Below are 20,233 nucleotides of genomic sequence, written 5' to 3' on the forward strand. Positions count from 1 at the left end.
TTTCTTCATTTCATCCATTTCTCATCATTACCGTCTCCTTTAGCCTAGCCAGCTTAAGCGTGGGACGTAAAACTTAAAAGATTTCATTTCATTTGTTTTATTTAAAGTTGAAAATACATTGTTATTTCAACGTTTCTTCACGTAATTTTAATACTTTTCTATGCTTACAAAATCATACTCCATCTACTCTATCTAGAATCATGTCTGATCTATTCGACTATGAATTGCTTTAACGAGAGTTATTAAGAAAGCGTAACATCTTTGAAAACAAATATATATTAAGTGCTTTCTTTCCCTGGTACTGCTACTATTAGCAATACAAAAAGTAATAATGTTAAAGGTCGTATCAAGAAATAAATAGGGTGTTACAAATTTAAAATCTTTTTTTCTTACCACTGCCAAAAGGGCAACCCAAACTTCGTTAGTACAGTAGTTACTGGATGTTACAATATCCCAGGCTTTTTGAACTTATTTCATATCTTGACCCCCTTTTGCCAGTGACCCTATAAGCAATTTATAGCTTTTTGATTGTTGCTGCTTATCGCTTACAATTGTATATATGTGAGGACTTTATATGGAAATAGGAATAACAGTTTGACAATAAGTATGAGAATAAAAATATCTTTTAAAATAAGAGATTCAAAATAATCTTTAAAATATGTCATTTTCGTTACTTGGTCCTAATTACATCTAACATTTTCACCTCCCTTCGCAATCCCCAGGCTGAGAAACCGTGTCATATCTTACTCAAAAGTAGGTGGAAATCAAAACGAGTGAGAGATATAAATAAGTTTACCAGAGAAGAAGGACTTTAGCAATAGAAGGACTTCTGTTTTTCTGATATTTAAATTGTATGGAAATTGACATAGAACAGTGTGGATGGTCGAGTGTTCCTGGAATTAAGAACTTCTTGCTCCAGGTTTCTACTAATGTGGAAAGCCTTGGAAATCTGGAATGTATTTTTGTTCCTGGAAAACCTGAAATTTAGCCAGAAACCTGAATTTTTCACAAAGTTACTATTTTACGTAACTACTTCTGGTAAATTTAAAAGAAATTGCGCACGAAGAAAATTAATTTTAAGTCAGTAAGAAATATAGAAAAAGGAACCTGGATAACTAGGATTGCTTCTTTTAGTTCAATGACTTCTGAATATTTTCAGAGGAACTTTTGTCGCTGATTGTACAGAGTATTTCAGCTCAGAACATTAAACAAGTCTGACATACGAGTTGTGGGCCTATGTCGAGGGACCTCGGCAGAGCCCTTCACCAGTTAAATGGAACAATATCAAAAGTAAAACTGTCGGTGACAGAATATCGTCAAGAAAATATGGTATTACTCTCGATTTCAGCGATATCTTCGTTTACAAAAGGTAATATTCCAGATAGCTGCGTAACATAAGCAATATTTCGTGTAATATTATGAATAATGGGGCTAGTATTTGGTTTCTAACTTTTTTTCTTGCTATGAGTATTGTAAATTTGTTTTGAATATTTCTTCTGAGATGACTGAGATTCTAGATTGAGAATCTTGAATTCCTACGTCACTTGCAACTCAGTCTCAGTACAGTTCTTAATGGAAATGCTCTTTAACGCTTGACGGACCTATCACTGAGATTTTTCTTCCGACCACTGTTCCCCTTCGACGATGTGGTTTGCCATGAGTTTTGTAGGTCATCATCACTTTGGACATAACAGACTTGCCACTTTCCTCACGCTCGCACCACATAACCGAACGCCAACAATTTGCCTTCTTTGGAAAGCATATCCCATCATCTCATGATATTCAATATTACCATGTACTAAGTTCACTGCATACTGACATTTTGTTGCTTCTCACGTAGTACGGAGTTCCTAATACTACACGTCCAACAGGCCCTCGGTGCGGTCGCCGCCTGGCCACTGCCAACCCAAACATTTTAAGTGTTTTCAACTCCAGATATGTAAATTTAATTGATTAGTATCTAGTACCTCTCACAACAGTAGACGTAAAGTCACGCCCCGTATGGGACAGACACGAGTGCATATAATAAGCACAATAATGAGAAGTACAGTAGAATCATGGTGTGCCATACAACGGCATGAAATGGACTTTTCTAACTTACAGTACTTTTCCTGGTCCTATGTTACCATTTCAAATTTTTGGTTTGACAACTTCCAATATTTAAGAGGTGGTCCTGTGCACCCCTCCCAAAATTTAAGGGGGATGGGCGAACGTACCTCTACCAAATTTTAGAATGGGCGCTCCTAAATAACGTCATACTATGTGATCAGGGCATGTGATGTCCCACAACTAATTACGGCCTAATGCGATGAAGACAGAAGTTACTAGACTATGCTTCTCTAGCGGACAGACTTCGAGAAAACCCATGCACACGATGTTTGTCCACCACAACCCCCCTTTCTCGCAAGCTGGCATCAAATAAGGGACCCCAGGCGGATTAAGAAGTGAAACGTCAGTAATAGAAAAGTTTTTTTTTTTTTGTGTGTGTGTGTGTGTGTGAATAGTCACTTCGTCTTTCGTAACAATGACGCAAATCTGCTTATATTGGGGCTAAATTTCAATTAAGCTAACTATGTACTAAATACATTGGCTACAAAATCCTACTATCGATATCGAAGTTAAAAAAAAAAAAAAACTCATGTCTATATATAGATATAGATACACAGTTTGAGGAGTATCCCTGTGCGCAGTGGAAAAAAAGTGTGAAATGAAATACTGTATATTCAAGTGGTGCAGAGAGCATTCTACCAATCCTTTTTTGTTTATTTGTGTTTCATATTCTAATACTAATATTAAATAATATCTAAACAAAAATGGTTGGTTCATACCTAAATGTTCCCGAGGTCCTGGAACTGGCTAGTACACTGATTTTTAGATGTACCATATCATGTTTTTCTTTTCCAGCTGAAGTGGTGTGAAGGATTTTTCCCGTGTTTTCCGTATGTATTGTTACTTCCTAACGGGGCACAGGAAGTAAATTTTAGAACTCACGAGTATTGACACAGGAGCTATATAGTAAGGGAGATACTTTTTTTAAAAAAAAAAATAGAAATTGTGCACCACTTAGTTATCATTGGCAGTAGAGTATATTTTTTTATTTATTTATTTTTTTTTAATTTTATTTGTGACCATTAACGCTACTCTCTTGCTTCTGATGAACTCATATCAGCTTTATAGCTCCTGCATTCTATTTTTATCTAATACTCAAACGTCAGTACTCAGCCTTGTACACAGTAAATAAAATATAAACATTGTATTATTTAATTGAGTTCATGTAGTGGTGGCTCTGCAGTACTCCCACTAACAAAATAAAGTAGTAGCCTAGGTACATGGGTCTACTTAAGTGAATCCTCTTTAGGGGCTCGTCACATACATTTTTGGTCCCAGTAGACGAAGGGTCATTCACACCAGGTGACAGGTTTAGAATTGAAAAACTCACAACAGGCAGCATGCACATCATCATATGAATTCAATTGCCGACCACACAAGAAATGTGAGAGAGCGCGAAACAAACTATAAGCTGAGGGTGCAACATCTGGACTATAGGCAGGATGAAGTAAAAACTCAAACCTGTCAAGTTTAGCCAGGGTATTGTTCACACATTTCAAGACCGGTCTCTCGGAGCATTGCCAGTTTGCAGCAATAACCTCTTCCTCCCCGCTAATGACGGATATTTCTCATTCAGAATGATATACATTCGGCATAATTGTTCAGAATACAGTTTACCTGTTATAACACGACCTTCTGGAACAAACTCAAAATGAATTATCACGTCAATATTCCATCAAACACACAGCATGAGCTTTTTCCCAAATTTGTCCTTTTTTCACCCACTATTTACGTGTGTCAGGGTTTTTCAAAAACGCCCATTCTCATCTCCTGTCACAATTCGCAGACTCCAGAAACAAGGATCAGCGTTAAAAAAAAAAAAAAAAAAAAAAGGATGGCAAATTGCCACTCTGCGCTGGGCCAACTCCTCTGTTAGCTCATGGGGACTTTGTCGGGGCTGTTTATTGACGTAACCCATGTCATGTAATCGACAGTTTACTGTCGATTTGGATGCCCCAACCATTCTTTTTAACACACGTATACTTGATTGTGGTTCAACACTCACAGCATCTTGCAAAGGGCCGTTAATGTCCATCGGAGGTGTACCCTTGCGAAGCTTAAATCGCCTTTTTTTTTTTTTTTTTTTTTTTTTTTTTTTTTTTTTTTGAGCCGACGGGAAGCTGTTCAACGATCCAGTACTGCTTTGTTCTCTACACGACAAATTCCCACTGCTGCAGCTTTTGCAGTTAGTACTTTTTTTCATTAAAATCGTAGCACAGCTCCAATTGCAATTTGGTCCTCACTCATGTTGCCCTTTTTGACTTTACGGATCATTCGCTACACACGCAATACTTGCTTTCAGTTGATCCCACGAACCTGTCCACTATGCCTACCAATAGTTTTCAATGGTGGCGCAACCTATTCTCCCAAAGTTTTACCTCATGCAGGTCAGTGTACTGATGGTACAGGGCTTCTGGGACAGCCTGGTACATTCCAGCATTACACCACGTTCCCAAAAGCACTAAAGCCTTCTCTGTGTGTAGTACAGAAGCTAACTTGAGTTCACGTTACATTTTGTATATACACACACCAACATAGATCTGAAAGTTTCAGGGGGGCAGAAGGTGGTTGCAGGGAGAGCTAAGCTATCGTAGCTACGGGCCTGTTGCTAGCAGCAGGGTGATTGTAGCTGTTTCACTAATAGAGGGGGTAATACAATATGGAAGTTTTGAGTACATCTTGGAATTGACGATCTTATATGCATTAGCGTCATGTGTGAGATAAAGAAATAAATGTGCCAAATGTTTTGTGGATAGTAAGTAATCATGTTAAAATTGCAACATTTAAAATATTGTATGTCAATAACAAGCTCAGATCGATATTTGTTACGTACGATGTTTTTATATTGCAGAAATAAGATTTACTGTATACTATTTACAAACTAATTTGTAGATAATAATTACAAGGGATTTGTAGATAATAATACCCAAGTGTCCGGCTCCGATTTCATTGAAATTTTGTTTTCTGATAGAGGGCATGTATGCATTATTTGTGATGGCAGAAATTTTTGCCATGGTGCATTAAAACTGGCTTATGGGGCCGTTGCCACAGCAACCACTGTTGCCATAACAACGAATCCTGTCACCGCTCGTCAATCTAAAACTGATTGAGAAAAAAAAAAAATCTGCAACAAAAGTGATGCACAGAATAAGTCGTGAGTGGGAACCCTTCACCCCTGGTAGGGATGTTCATGAAGCTATCAGCTTATGCCTAATTACATTGAAATATAATTTCCATTTCTTAATTTCGAACATACTAGGTTCGATCGAAACGAGAAAACTTTTTATCGGACTTCTAAAGAAAATAAAATAAAATAAATGAATACATGACCGTGTTTATTACATATAGAATTCCCAGTCACGACCCCCCTTCCAGTTTTATTAAAAAAAAATAGAAGAAGAAGATGAAGAAAAGAAAGAAGATAGAAGAGGAAAGATGTAAAGTAAGAAGGTGATAAAGGGGAAGCTGTTACTAGATATTTTAAGGAATATGGTAAAGGAAAGTGAATAATTATCTAATTGTGATCATTTCCAATAGCTATTAGTTGAATATCTGGTATTAACGTGATCAACGGTAGACACATGTTAACTCATACATCCCCGACCTAGATCCATTTGACCCCAACTACCAAATTATCCCAATCTAGCTCGGAGATAGATGAGAAAGTTTAATTTTACCTTTTTTTTTTTAATATTTCCAGAAGTTCTAGACTAATATTCAATATTTGAAAAATGAACGACGAAGTTGATGGCATGTTAGAAACGACCACAGAAAGAAAAAAAATCAGAGTATCACATATGTGTCGAAGATTTTGACTTTCACAGTTCTCTCATGATGATCATTCGTTCAGGCTACTTCAGTCCTTTTTACCTCCTTCATAGAGCCAACTTAAGTTAGTATTAACATTCAATGAGTTCAATCGATAACTACCAATAATTATAATAAGTCACATATGTATGACAAGATAATTGGTGCACTTAATACTAAACCTACATTTCACTCACACACACATTCATACAGGACAATGTATACTTCGGGTTGTATTTGGTTGAATTAAACTAACCTAACTACAATGCTATAGACATTTATTACATTTCAATAGAAGAAGATGTAGTTTGACATAACAGAGAAAAAAAAAATTTAATACATGAAAAGAATGTTTCATAAACATGCACAGAAATTCGCTACTTTCAACAAGATCAAATAACACATTTCTCTTTATATATATATTTTAAAAGTTGGATTACATGAAAAAGAATTAAACCAAAGACGAGACAAGAAAAAAAATTCAAGGGTCAATATATATTTAAAACTCAGTGCAATGAATACATATCATTGCAGGAAAAGAAAAAAAAATAATTGGTTAATCATTAAAAAAAAAACTTTAGTAATATTTTATTGAGTCTTTGTCTCAATAGGAGACGTATCGACTGTTTTATGAGTCTTTGTTCTCACGTCGATAATAGCTCCTCCTTTTTTTTTCTTTCTTTTCAACTCTCTTTATGCACTGTGGTTTGTGTCCGTGAGAGTATTCAATTGTTTTTGTCTTAACTATAGACAACTAATTGCTTCATATCACATATATGTATATCTATATTTCTCATTTCGTCACTCGACGCACTTTATCTAAAATTTCAAAGTTTGTCAATATTAAGGAAAACTTATCAAATCCAGTCACAGATATTGGGAACATATTTCCATATTCCGGTATTCGCATTAACTTATTAAACAGATTTCAGTTCGTTGAATTTAAGATCACTAAATTTTTCCCTAGTATAGATCTTGTAGTCAAAAATTCTAGATACTGAATAGTTTGGTGTCCGATCGTAGGGGAAGGATTTGTTCCATGTTTTACTGATGGAAAAAGTCGTTGGAGGGGCGCACTGTTTCGTAGGTTGCTAATTTCACTCGCAAAGTAAATTTGGGTAAGGATTAGGGTTATTCTTATTTATCTTACGACCCGCTACTTGTTTATTCACATGCAGTATTTAACATTATATTCCACTTTAATAGTTACAGAAATTAATAACAACTCAACAAAAAGTAATTTATGACAATTTACGCGGTAATACTATATATCACAAATAGTTGGTTAATACCGGGTGTCAAAATCTATGGCAACCTAACAAGACCAGTAAATATCGAGCCCATTACATACATACTCGCATATATATACATATATGTATTCATATTAATCAATACAATAAATTTCACTTTAATATCTATCTTAATATTTCGTCGACGTTTAACTTCTACATAACCGTTCATATTCGACAAGTATTCATATTTTATAAATATTTATATTTATTTGGCTCAAAGACAAAACAAAACCCTGACTATCAAAATTCACCTTTTTCCTTCATAAGGTTGCAACATTATATTTTATATGTATAAACCCGATAATCAATAATCATTTTCAATTTACTAAAGATCCGCGTATATGAAAAAAAAATGTTGGTGTTATTTAATAAGTTGACATAAGAAGTGGAAAATGCAACAAATAGAGCAGGCACGTAACTTTTAAAACTATGTAAGTACATATATATAGATGTATATACAACAAAAAAAAATCAATGTTATTCGAAACTAGTGGGCCCAAACTATTAATACATACACACTATATGACCAATCAATAGAAATAAAAACCAGAAATCAGTAATCCATTTGATATAAGTTGTATTATCAATGAATAACAAAGGTCTCTAGGAATCTAAAAGCATAGTGTACCTTCCCGTCAATTTCTCCAGTGGTGGATTGAATATCGCGAAAATGGTCCCGAGATGTGCTGCAATACCTCCACGAATTGCATCCCTCGATGTCTCAGTTAGTACATACGATCGAAATAAGTGATATGGAATATTGTACATTTTTATGAGTTTCAGAAATCGGGGGGGGGGGAGGTTGAAAAATTTAAAAAAATCTCGAAGTAATGAAGACAGAGAGAGATAGAGAAGAAGGAAGACGAAGAATAGTGGCGCCAAAGACTTAAGTGAGAAGTAACTAACGCTACAAAGACGAAAGTCGAATTTCTATCTCAACAAATCCATAGCCAAAATATTCTTAACATGCCAAAAGGGTGGTCTACTCAAATACGTAGACTCAAGGAACGCCCTGCTGCCAAGGATGCAAGTTCTGTGTCCATCAGATCCCAATCCCACAAGAGTTTGGTTGTAAGATTGAAATCCGATCCCCGTATCCGGCCCAAACCAGCAGGTTCCCGGAAATCGTCCGGAAGGTTAGAGAAGGCGCTAATTTAGAATTTCAAGAAAAAAAAAATCATCCGACCTCTTGGAAACTAGAAGATTCCAGAATAGGGATGAAATTAGAGTAATAGCTAAGGTATCCCTAATTAGTGATTTGCCAAAATTAAAAAAAAAATTAAATAAATAAACTGAATTTTGGATCGGTGATTTCAATTACCGAAACATCACCGATGGCTACCCAGCGCAGACATGCCACCGTCTGGGACGTCGTTAATTTCCCTCATCTAATTAAACTAAGAAAAGACATGAAAATACTTAAGGGGACTAGGGGTCGACGTCCGGGTACGCTAAATTTAGTAGCAGTTAATTTAATCGGATAGTCCGAACTGAGTTATATGAACACTGCACCATAAATAAATAAGGTAAGCAACGAAAAAAAAAAATCTCGGAGAGGCTATGAATGTTAAAGGTACAACTGACCGAAACCTGTACTTTTCGATGATCACAGGAAATAGCAGTTGGTTTTCTTAATTATCATTTCTATCAACCTTTAGAAGTAATTCCCATATGATACTACTCTATCTATTGAAAGGCTTAAGATCTGGGGCTGTTATTATGAGGTACATAAATGCAAAGTAACACACAATTCCCAACTATAATTTACTATCCAAGTAGCAAACTCGGTTGGATGAATGCACCGGTGTAGAAGTCTAAACGCGAGAGATATTTTCTTTTCTTCGTAAACATATTCCTATTTTCACTATATAAAATTTACTAGGCCTATCCATTTAACTATAGGGGTCATCATCTTATTCATATTATATATCATATTATTAACATTTCATTACATTCATTCATTATCTACTAATTTCCGCACGAAATAATATTTTATAAACACCCTATTTCGTACATTTTCACGCAGGCCATACACATATTTACATTACGCAGTAATAAATATATATATATATATAACTATCACAATCTATCACGCTCAAACCACCACACGATCACATTCATCGAACCACGTACTCTTTATTTCGAAGCACCCAAATTGTATTTACTTTGCAGGTTTTAAAAAAAAAATCATACATGTATTTACGGAAAGTTAAATTATCAACGATTAATCTATTTCTGATTTGTTGATAAAACTGAAGCAACAATGGAATTTTCTACAGCCACGGGAGAGAAAGAATTTAATACTACATTTTTAAACAAACAGTAACAGCATATGGGTTTTACTTCTATTAAGAAAATAGGTGTTCTTTATTTCAGCGGATTATTCATTTACTATTGGACCTAGCAAACTGAAATTTTCAGTACAGTAAGATCTCATGCTATCTTATAGGAAGGTATACTCATCCGAACCGAAAACCATGTCCACGGGAAGTAATTTGAGAATAAATGTCCAAAATCAAACAATCTAAATCACTAAGTCATGCGATGTCGTAATGCCAACAAACAATTGACTACCGAAAACTGACGCTATGGCGCTGTAGTGGAGGCATAATTTACCGTGTACTGAAATATATACTTGTACTCATTAATCGGAAATTTAATATTTACTCTGGTTTATTTATGTTAGAAAAATGGTACTAAATTAAAGCATATTTATACACTGTCCAAATCGAAAATTCACACACTCACACAAACCTACTAACTACATACACCACTGTTAGTACTATACATAAAGACAACTAACTAAACTAAACATGCACCATTTAGTTACATGCACGTTGACGAAAATAACCTAACACATTAGATTTAAAATACATTACTCCCTCGTCGATATATATACAGTCGGCTCTATTTAATTTAAAGGGGGTCAAAAATGAGAAAGGTAACACTAGGTCTAATTGACCTGACCAATTGTTTACATAATGATTGCCAAAAATTGATGCCCGGGGGGCACCTTAACGAGGTTTATGGAGGGACCCTTCCCCTGAAAGGGGAAAAGGCCCTAAAACGAACAATAACTAACCCATTCCCCCGCTAGAAACTGGTTCAATTTGGAAAAGGGGATAGGAGCCCTTTTAAGCTAACTTAAGCTGCCATTATTATTATTCACTTTACAACCATCAAACCTACGTACATGCGATTACTGAATAAATAATAGAAAGTCACATTTAATTAATACACGAACAACATGCACCAAACAGGTCGTAATTTCCCTAATCCCTACTTGAGTTTGAAATAAAAAAAAAGTAAAGTCACTCTTTCACTGTTGTCTATTCTCGATAGGCAGCAAACATGGCTTCCTAGTAAACAGAACTGGAATTTGTTATTTCACTGAATTGCAGCTTCTTTACCAAAATTTGCGGATTTTTCGGGCTCCTATTCTGTTGTAAATCTTTAACTATTGGATTACATTATATGTTACCTTAGTTGTCCTTGTAAATTGGAATTCTTCCCGAAAAATATGTAGCACAAAATTCACAAGCTGCTTCTTGTAGGGTGTCGTCGATTGTTCTGATAACATTGCGCCGAAAAAGCCAGAGGTAAGAGAATTCCTCCAATCAGAAAGAAAACTTTAGCCGCGGAAATTACAAAGCGAATGGAAATTTGGCAAATCCAGATATAACCGGATCTGAAAGTGACTATGGACTAGTGAGAGGGGGTGAGGGAAAGATTAGGTACCTGGCCAAAATCTACATTGGTCTGAAATTAAGGAAATTTATATCCAATAACGGAACTATGTTCCGGTATGACGTCAGAATGGTAAACCTTGTAACTATTCAAGTTATATATCCGTAAATGGGATTTACACTCAATCAAAATATAAATAAATATATTATACAGTGGGAATATGGTTACTAACAAAACCTTTGGGTTTATTATATTTAATTCGAAGTAAAGAGAGTAAGTAAATTGTGTAACTAAACCGAAATTGAATTAAAAAAAAAAAATTGCTAGGTACAGGGTGCGTAAAAAAAAAATTGCCATTACTTTCAACTGTAATGGTATATTACAGCATATTTTCTATTTTTTAAAAATAATTTTTAAGAGTTGTGATGTGGTTATAGAGATTACTGCAGAAGTTCCGTACTACCCTTTGTAAACGGAGTGTTAATGAAAAAAGTTAAGAACAACCATGTAGATACATATAAGGCCTAGGGGAAAGTCGTATGGTAGGTATGACCTTGACGGCAGCCATCTTGAAATCCGCCATTTTGAATTAAGGTCAAGTTTTTTTTTACATGGGAATAGGGTAATATGATACATAATTTCGGGCTAGAATTTAATCAGGAAAACAATGGTGAAGTTAGTTTTAAGATACATACATTTGGGAAAGACTTACAGACATATTAATTGTTTATACTACCTATGTGCGTAAGTCCCTTACCTCCGCTTCTAACCGCCGTGCTCGTGGGTTTTCTCGGGGTTCTCCCGTTTCCTCCCACTTTCTTCATTCCACCATTTTCATTCATCTCTCATTATCACCGTCTCCTTTAGCCTCACCGGCATAACCGTGGGACGTAAAACTTAAAGATTTCATTTCATTTTTTCCGCTTCTAACCCGCGTATTAGTGATAATAAGTAGATAAAAACTTCGGTAATACATATTAGGCCTAGAGGGAAGTGGTGCGGTAAGGATAACCTTGACGGCAGCCATCTTGAAATCCACCATTTTGAATTAAAGTGAAGTTTCGAAAAATGAAAACCATAGCATCCTAATTTTAATAGCAAATTTTCGCAAAAAGTCAATGTATACTTATTTTTGTTTATTGAGTGTGGTGTTTACGTTGGAATTTACGTGAGGCACCTGATCGGTGGATCTACTTGTCTATTAATTGCTGGCGTTCCTTTGAAGATTATTATTAATAATAATAATAATAATTTTTCGTTTGCGCAACATTGTCCGCTATATTTCCTAATAATTTTGTGTTCATGTCACGAAAATCAATTACATATTCATTTTTTGTTTGTTCATGTGTCTCAAGCCTTCTCATGTTATGTCTCATAAGACTTCTCATGTATTCTAGTTTGAAATAAATAATTACATTGCAAGTCTTCAAAGTTCAGAAAGATTGCTGGATGTTTATCCCAACACTATTCATGAACTGACAAATCGCAACTCTTAAAAAATATAATAAATTTAGAAAACATGAGCCATGCAACAATTGCAAAGTGTCAGTTGGAATCTTAAAACATGCGGTGAAAATTAGGAGTGTTACCAATTTGAAAGATCGAATAATGGACGTTTGGTGCGCATTAGAAGCAGTCTTAAATTCATACTGGTTAACTATAGAACAGAAATAAGCACACCATTAGCTTTTTGAGAAAATTTGCTATTAAAATAAGGTGGCACATGCTATGATTTTCATTTTTCAAAACTTTACTTTAACTTAAAATGGTGGATTTCAAGATGGCTGTCGTCAAGAATACTCTTACCGCACCACTTTCCTCTAGGCCTAATATGTATTACCGAAGCTTTTATTCACTTATTATCATCATTAATACGAGGGTTAGAAGCGCAGGTAAGGGATTTAACGCACACAGTAAGTATAAACAATTAATATGCCTGTAACTTTTCCCCAAATGTTCGTATCTTAAAACTAACTTCACCATTGTTTTCCTGATTAAATTCTAGCCCGAAATTATGTATCATATTACCCTATTCCTATTTAAGAAACTTGACCTTAATTCAAAATGGCTTATTTCAAGATGGCTGCCGTCAAGGTCATACCTACGATACGACTTTCCCCTAAGCCTTATATGTATCCACTGGTTGTTTCTCATTTTTTTTTCATTAACATTCCGTTTACAAAGGGTAGTAAGGAACTTCCGCTGTAATCTCTAATAACCACATCACAACTCTTAAAAATTATTTTTAAAAAATAGAAAATATGCACCATGGCAAAAATTTCTGTCATCACAAATAATGCATAATGCATCAGAAAAAAAAATCATTGAAATTTTCACCGGACACTCGGGTGATGTCCCTTGTTAGATCATATTTATATTACGGTCTATACTAAGTTTTGCTTCAAAACAGTAGTTGTTACACGTCAGCCTTTACACTATAGGTTAAAATCGTGCTTAACTCAGTGGCGCCCGGTGAATTGATACCAGTTGTTGCAGTAAGACAGATCGAACAAAAGATAGAAATTAGACTGACTGAATAACCTTAGATTTAGATCAAAACACTATATTCACAGAAATAAAATTGTGTAAAATAAATAAATAAATAAATAAATAAAAGAACAATAGAGAAAAATTAATAAGTTTTATCAAAGTAAATAGAAAGGCAATTCTTTCTTTTATTGGAGGAAATCTCCTTATTGAACGCTGGTTGAAGTCTGGTATTCTCATTATTAGGTCTTTTCGATGGGAAGCGTGGTAATCTCTCTTAGAACATTGAATTCTTTAAGAACGTTTTTATTCTCTTCAATGTGAAGTAATGCTTTCTCCTTCTGTTAACTTCATAGATGCAGTTAATATACATTCTAAAAGGTTTGATGATTCATTAAATATTTGTTTCTAGACTAACGTGAACAATGAATTCTAACAAACCCATAACTCCCACTAATCTTAATTGATCTGTAGGTATCAGCAGCGTGTTTCAGATTTTGCATGAGAAAATGGGGGGAGAGGATCTTCCGATACAAGTAGAGATTCAGTTTTTCATTGGTATACTAATATCTTATTGATTATAATGTATGTAAAAATTTCAAAGTCAGAGGAAGGTGACAAAATGATGCAATTGTGACATAGGCTGAAGGCTGGCTGTACAGTTTAGTGTTGTTAAAGAAAAGAAATGAACACATTATTTTATTCAGGCGTTTCTAGGAAAATTTGAGATATACTGAGGAAACATATCGAGTACAAGCAACATTGCTGCTATAAGATGATTTGTGAATTTAAACCAGGCTTCAGCTTCGCAAACACATATACTTCTCTTGTTTCTCCATTTCATGCTGTGCTCTTTGTAGATTGTACTTCTTTGCTCCCGTCATCATCAATTTAATCTCCTAAAACTAATGTTCCCTTCAAAATTTGAAATCACCTATTGTGCAGAAGAAGAATCAATTTCTCTTTTGACGCTGCCTAACAAAATTTCCACAAGTATCATTACTTTGTTGAAGAAAGATGAAACAATTAAATAAAGAAGCATACAAGGTATCCAAGAAAGGGGCTTACACTGTTTGAACTTTAATAACTCGAACCGAAATAAACAAAATATGATTTTTTAAAGTCAAAAGATGTTTAAAACATTACTGATGATGTTCTAATGTGGAATATGTTCAAAGTGTCTTCCATTTGCATCAATACATATCGTCGGCAACGCTGTGGAACACACCGACAAACATGTGATATGGTTTTACTGGAATGAATTCACAGGAAGTCTCAATCGCCTCTCTCATGGAATAAAGCGTACCTGGTTTTGTAGTGTAGTGTTCTTCAGAATTCCTCACAGAAAGAAGTCTAACTGCGTTAGATGGGGAGACCTGATTGGATACTCGACACATCCTCGTCGGTCTATCAACCTCTCAACAAACGTTTCATCCAGGAATTGCCGACGTCTCAATGGTAATGTGTCGGTGCGCCATCTTGTAAAAAAAGTTCATCTAGGTACAGTTGATGAGCAGCTGGCACATTTTCCCCCTACAACACGCTAAGCTAGCAGTTGTTAAGCCCTTATATAAAAGTGGCAAGAAAAATCTTACTTCGAACTATAGACCAATATCATGTCTGTCTACCTTCTCTAAACTTTTTGAAAAACTTATGTATATAAGACTAGTTAACTTTCTAAATAATTTTAACTTAATATCTCCTGCTCAAAATGGCTTTAGATCAAATAAGTCTACTGAAACTGCTCTTTACTCCTTTCTCTATTCTGCTTTAAATTCAATAAACGCTAAGAAATATACAACCGGCATATTTCTTGATCTTAGCAAAGCTTTCGATACAAGTTATGGTATTAGGGGAAATGCTTATGAGTGGTTTAAATCGTATATATCCTACAGAAGGCAAACTGTTGAAATTAACTGTCAAACTCGAGACACTCAGGGAGTAAGCAAATGTTATTCAGATACCAAAGAGTTAAAATTTGGAGTTCCTCAAGGTTCCATCTTAGGCCCTATTCTATTTTTAATATATATAAATGATTTACCACAATGTTTAGACTCTGCTAAAATTGATCTGTATGCTGACGATACAAATATATTAGTAACTGGAGAAACTTACGTTGAGTTATGTAATGCAGTAGATTCCACCATGTCTGCCGTCAGTGACTGGATAGATAGAAATAAACTAATACTAAACACAACAAAGTCTTCGTGCATGTGCTTTCATGTAGCAAAAAACGAGATAAGAAAACGCCCTTGTGTAACAATTAACGGCAAAACGTTGAATTACGTCTTGGATATCAAATTTCTTGGTCTTTGGGTGTCAGATACATTAGATTGGAAAATTCACATTCAAAAATTATCTAGTAAATTGGCTCAAACCTGTTACATGTTAAAGCTTTTACGAAATAGTGTCAGTCAACATGTTCTGCTCACAACTTATTTTGGACTTTTTCATTCTAAATTGAAATATGGTATTATATTCTGGGGATCTACTGCACTGCTAAATTCCATATTCGTTTTACAAAAGAGAGCTTTAAGGTTTATGACCGGAAATAAACCTCGAACTTCTTGTAAACCTCTATTTAAATTTCTTGAAATCTTACCTCTTCCATGTTTATATATATATGAACTTCTAAAATTTGTAAGAAAAGATATACAGATCTTATATCTTTGTAAGAAAAGATATAAGAAAAGACAAGCAGCTTCCGGTTGAACTCAGATATTCATATGCATAATACAAGACAAGCGTCTGACCTTCATGTAGAGTCCTCACGTTTAAAAGTACATAAGAATAGTACATTTCCTATAGCAGTGAATATTTATAACAAGCTTCCTTCCATTTTAAAAAAACAAAACATCTGGTTTCAATAAAGCAGTCAAGTCGTACCTACCCGAGCACTGTTTCTATTCTGTAGAAGAATATCTCGCCTGTAGTAAATAATGTTTAAAGTATATATATTCTGTATATCTATAATGTAAGGTTTTATTAACTGTTATGTTGTTTTATATCGCTGTATGTAACTTAGAATAATGAAAAATTGTACCTTTTTTTTTTTTTTTTTTTTTTTTTTACATAAATTCACACTATTTTAATATTGCATGTAGATTTAAATCTATACATCTGTACACATTCAGTGTTCTTATGACGTATCCAACTCATACGTTCACGTTGTGAACAATTTGTATGAAAAAGGATGAAAATAAATACAATACAATACAATAAGATACTCTACACCTGTCACTACTACTTAAAAAAAAAAAAAAAAAAAAAAAACTACCTGACAAGTCCTCTAGTAGACAAACCACACCACTTGCGAGAGCAGCGTGGGAATGTACGGTTTTCACTTTGTTTGCATAGGAAGGATGACTAGCAAAACATAAACAGAGGAGTTACGAATTACAAAATAAAAATATTCCGGACTAACAATAAACTCTTTTAGTACAACCAGGCTAGGGCAGGTCCAAAGGGAATATTCAGAAGTCACTGAACTAAAAGGAGCAATCCTAGTTATCCAGGTTACAACATTTTCTATATTTCTTACTGACTTAATATTAATTTTCTTCGTGCGCAATTTCTTTTAAATTTACCAGAAGTAGTTACGTAAAATAGTAACTTCGTGAAAAATTCAGGTTTCAAAGACGTTACGCTTTCTTAATAACTCTCGTTAAAGCAATTCATAGTCGAATAGATCAGACATGATTCTAGATAGAGTAGATGGAGTATGATTTTGTAAGCATAGAAAAGTATTAAAATTACGTGAAGAAACGTTGAAATAACAATGTATTTTCAACTTTAAATAAAATAAATGAAATGAAATCTTTTAAGTTTTACGTCCCTTAAGCCGGCTAGGCTAAAGGAGACGTTAATGATGAGAAATGGATGAAATGAAGAAAGTGGGAGGAAAGGGGAGAACCCCGAGAAAACCCACGTACACGGTGTTTGTCTACCACTAAGTTTACTTGGCTTGAGCGGGGATCGAACCAGGGATCCCACGCACGAGAGGTGAACGCTCTACCACTTTGCCACCGTGGCTCTCAACTTAAAAAAAAACGCCAAGAACGACATCTCACCTACACGGTTAAATAACGTACGGTTAAATGACGTATTTTTCAGCTTGTGAGGTAATGCATTTTCAATGTTTAGAAGACGTACTGTATGTAAGCCGGCTGACTATTTTCATTATTACCAACTTGGTTGGTGTAGTGGTTACTGTGTCTTTGATGCATGTTTATTTATTTATTTATTTATTTATTTGCCTGTTTTCCATACAAATGAGTATTCTCGAGCACGCATACAGTTGTCAAAGTTACAAAGTAATTACATATATGCTATAAAAAACTTACAAATAGAGTAATAGATACGTAACTATGACTTTTATAAGCTTATATGTTCATAACATAATTAACAAAAAACATTTATCCATTGTCTTAAAAAAAAAACTGATTTACCGAGTAGTAACATTTATCTACTAAGAACTTCTGAAGAGCAGATTTAAACATAGGATATGATTTGTTTTGCTTTAGAAAGTCAGGTAACTTATTAAAAATTTTTATACAATTAATATATGCGCTTTTTTTGGAAAAAACGAGGAATTTTGGGGAATAACATGCAAATTATTAACGAATCGAGTATTGAATCTATGGGCGTAACTGTTTTCAATAAATAAGTGTATGTTACCTACGGTAAACAAGATAATTTTATATGGATACACAGAAGATAATGGTAATATTTTTTTCCTCGAAAGATTGGCTTTCAAGAAGACTTTGGTGACAATCCAAACACAACCCTTAGTAATTTCTTTTGTAAGCGAAACGTGCTAATATACTCAGTAGAATAATCCCAAAAAATAATGCCATAAGTTATTAAAGAATGGAATTTTGCAAAGTATACTGAAACTAAAGCCTGTGTTGTGACATTACCTCTTAGTCTACGGAGGCCGAAACAAATACTAAATTTTTTGTTGAGTTGAGAAATATGCTCATTCCAAGTTAGTTTCAAACTAATGGTGACACCAAGAAATTTAGTTGAAATAGGACAGTCGACGTGGTTCTGGGTGCAATTCTCGGTAGGAGAGAACTGAAATTTGAATCCGTTATGATGCTTCGAGTTCCATCTTGAACTGTAGGTCCACGTCGAACATAGTTTTGATAGTGAAAAAAGGCGCTAAATTTCAATCATCAAACAAACAACATTTCCATTATCCCTGACCAAATGTAAGTTTGGCATCTTTCTGCCTTCCCAAACTTTTGCCTCTAAACATAAATTTAAGCAGATATCGTTTTAATTCGTTTTAATAATTTTAGAAAAGGGTAGTTTCATGAATTATCAAAAACCTTGGCAGTTTCATTATTATTATTATTATTATTATTATTATTATTATTAGTAGTAGTAGTAGTAGTAGTAGTAGTAGTAGTAGTAGTAGTAATAGTAATATTATTATTATTATTATTATTATTATTATTATTATTATTATTATTATTATTATTATTATTATTATTACAGAGCTCGTGGTGGCCAATCAGGGACACTTTCCATCTTGTCCAGGCTCTGGTGGTTTAGGAAGGGTCCTGTGGTCTTCATTATTTTAATGACCCTCCGGCAGTGTTGAGAAGTGATTCCTTTTTGTTGTTGTTGTTGTTGTTGTTCCTTCTCTATTTGAGCTAGAGTGGAGAGAATGTGTCAAAGTTTCTATGTGTTTTCTTTCTTTTAGTTTGCTGCTTGTATTTTAGTTACTTTGGTTTTATTAAAGCATGCCGGCATCAGGTATTTGTCCTATTCGTAATACTCCAATTTATGGAAGGCAAAGAGCTGTTAAATGCAATGTTTGTTTTGGCAAATTTCATTTGGAATGCTTACAGAATCTAGGTGAAGGAAAAAAAGAAATACTATATAGGAATTTTAAGTGTACAAAATGTGAAAATCAGGAAACTCGGAACCTAAATAAATCTGAGTCCGTTAGTCTTAATAATCAGGACAATAGTACTCAGACTACTGATGGCCAAAATTCAGTGGTACCTCAACTGGGTAACCAAAACAAATCTCAAAAAGATGAAACGTTATCCTTGGTAGCTATTCAAAAACAAATTGAATTGTCCTTTGTTAATATGAAGCATATTTTCCTCAATGAAATCAAAGCTTTGAAATCTGAAAAAGTTAGTCTAAGGGAAGAGAATAAGGAACTTAGAGCTCTCTTTAGAAACGGGCAGTTTAACACAGCTACGTAAAGAATTCAGGACTGGTATTAGGTAAAGAGTTAAATGAGTCTCACAATAAGGTTAATCATGTATCCCAATCACTCACATGAGTTAGAGTTAGATAATAATAAAGATATTGAAGAAGTGAGGGATTATGGAGAGAAGTTGTATCAAGGAATCAATGATAAAAAACCAACTATAGTTGTCAATCAAAATTTGGGAAGAGATGCAAAAAAAGAGTGTGCGTAAACAATAAAACTGACTTGGTGTCTAGTATGAAGAAAAAAGCTCTATTTACTAGATTTAGTCCAACTGCCTCTGTTGCTGATGTTGAAGATATAATAAAAGAATATTTGAATAACTTTAAGCTCTTCATATTATATACTAAATTAAAAACTAAATATAATTCGTATGCATCCTTTCATATAGAAGTCAACAGTTGTGATTATAATATTATTAATGTTCCAGAAATTTTGCCTAGAGGTATCCTTATTGGCCCTTTCTACGGTAAATTAAAAGTATTCAATGACTGTAATGGTCAAAGTACTTCTGGTTCAAATGGAGAAGCAACGTGGTCTTAGGACCAAACATGAACAGTTTTTTTGTTCTGTAGCAGATTGTACTTATGATATAATTGTTATTGCTGAGATGTGGTTA

The 20,233-nt window shown here is 34.3% G+C and overlaps 1 protein-coding gene across 2 annotated transcripts in view; it reads right to left on the reverse strand.

Annotated features, from left to right (window-relative positions):
• Positions 1 to 10,955, reverse strand: part of LOC145690439 (uncharacterized) — a 185,998-nt gene extending 175,043 nt beyond the window's left edge. Inside the window, exon 1 of one of the 2 annotated variants that reach the window (XM_081765327.1) lies at positions 10,690 to 10,955. The gene's annotated coding sequence lies outside the window, so the exon portion shown is untranslated. The remainder of the gene's footprint in view (positions 1 to 10,689) is intronic. The other variant, XM_081765321.1, reaches the window with a different exon arrangement.
• Positions 10,956 to 20,233: the final 9,278 nt, after the last annotated feature.

This window comes from Thermobia domestica, chromosome 7, assembly GCF_964235325.1.
Source record: "Thermobia domestica chromosome 7, izTheDome1.hap1.1, whole genome shotgun sequence".
NCBI lineage: Eukaryota > Metazoa > Arthropoda > Insecta > Zygentoma > Lepismatidae > Thermobia > Thermobia domestica.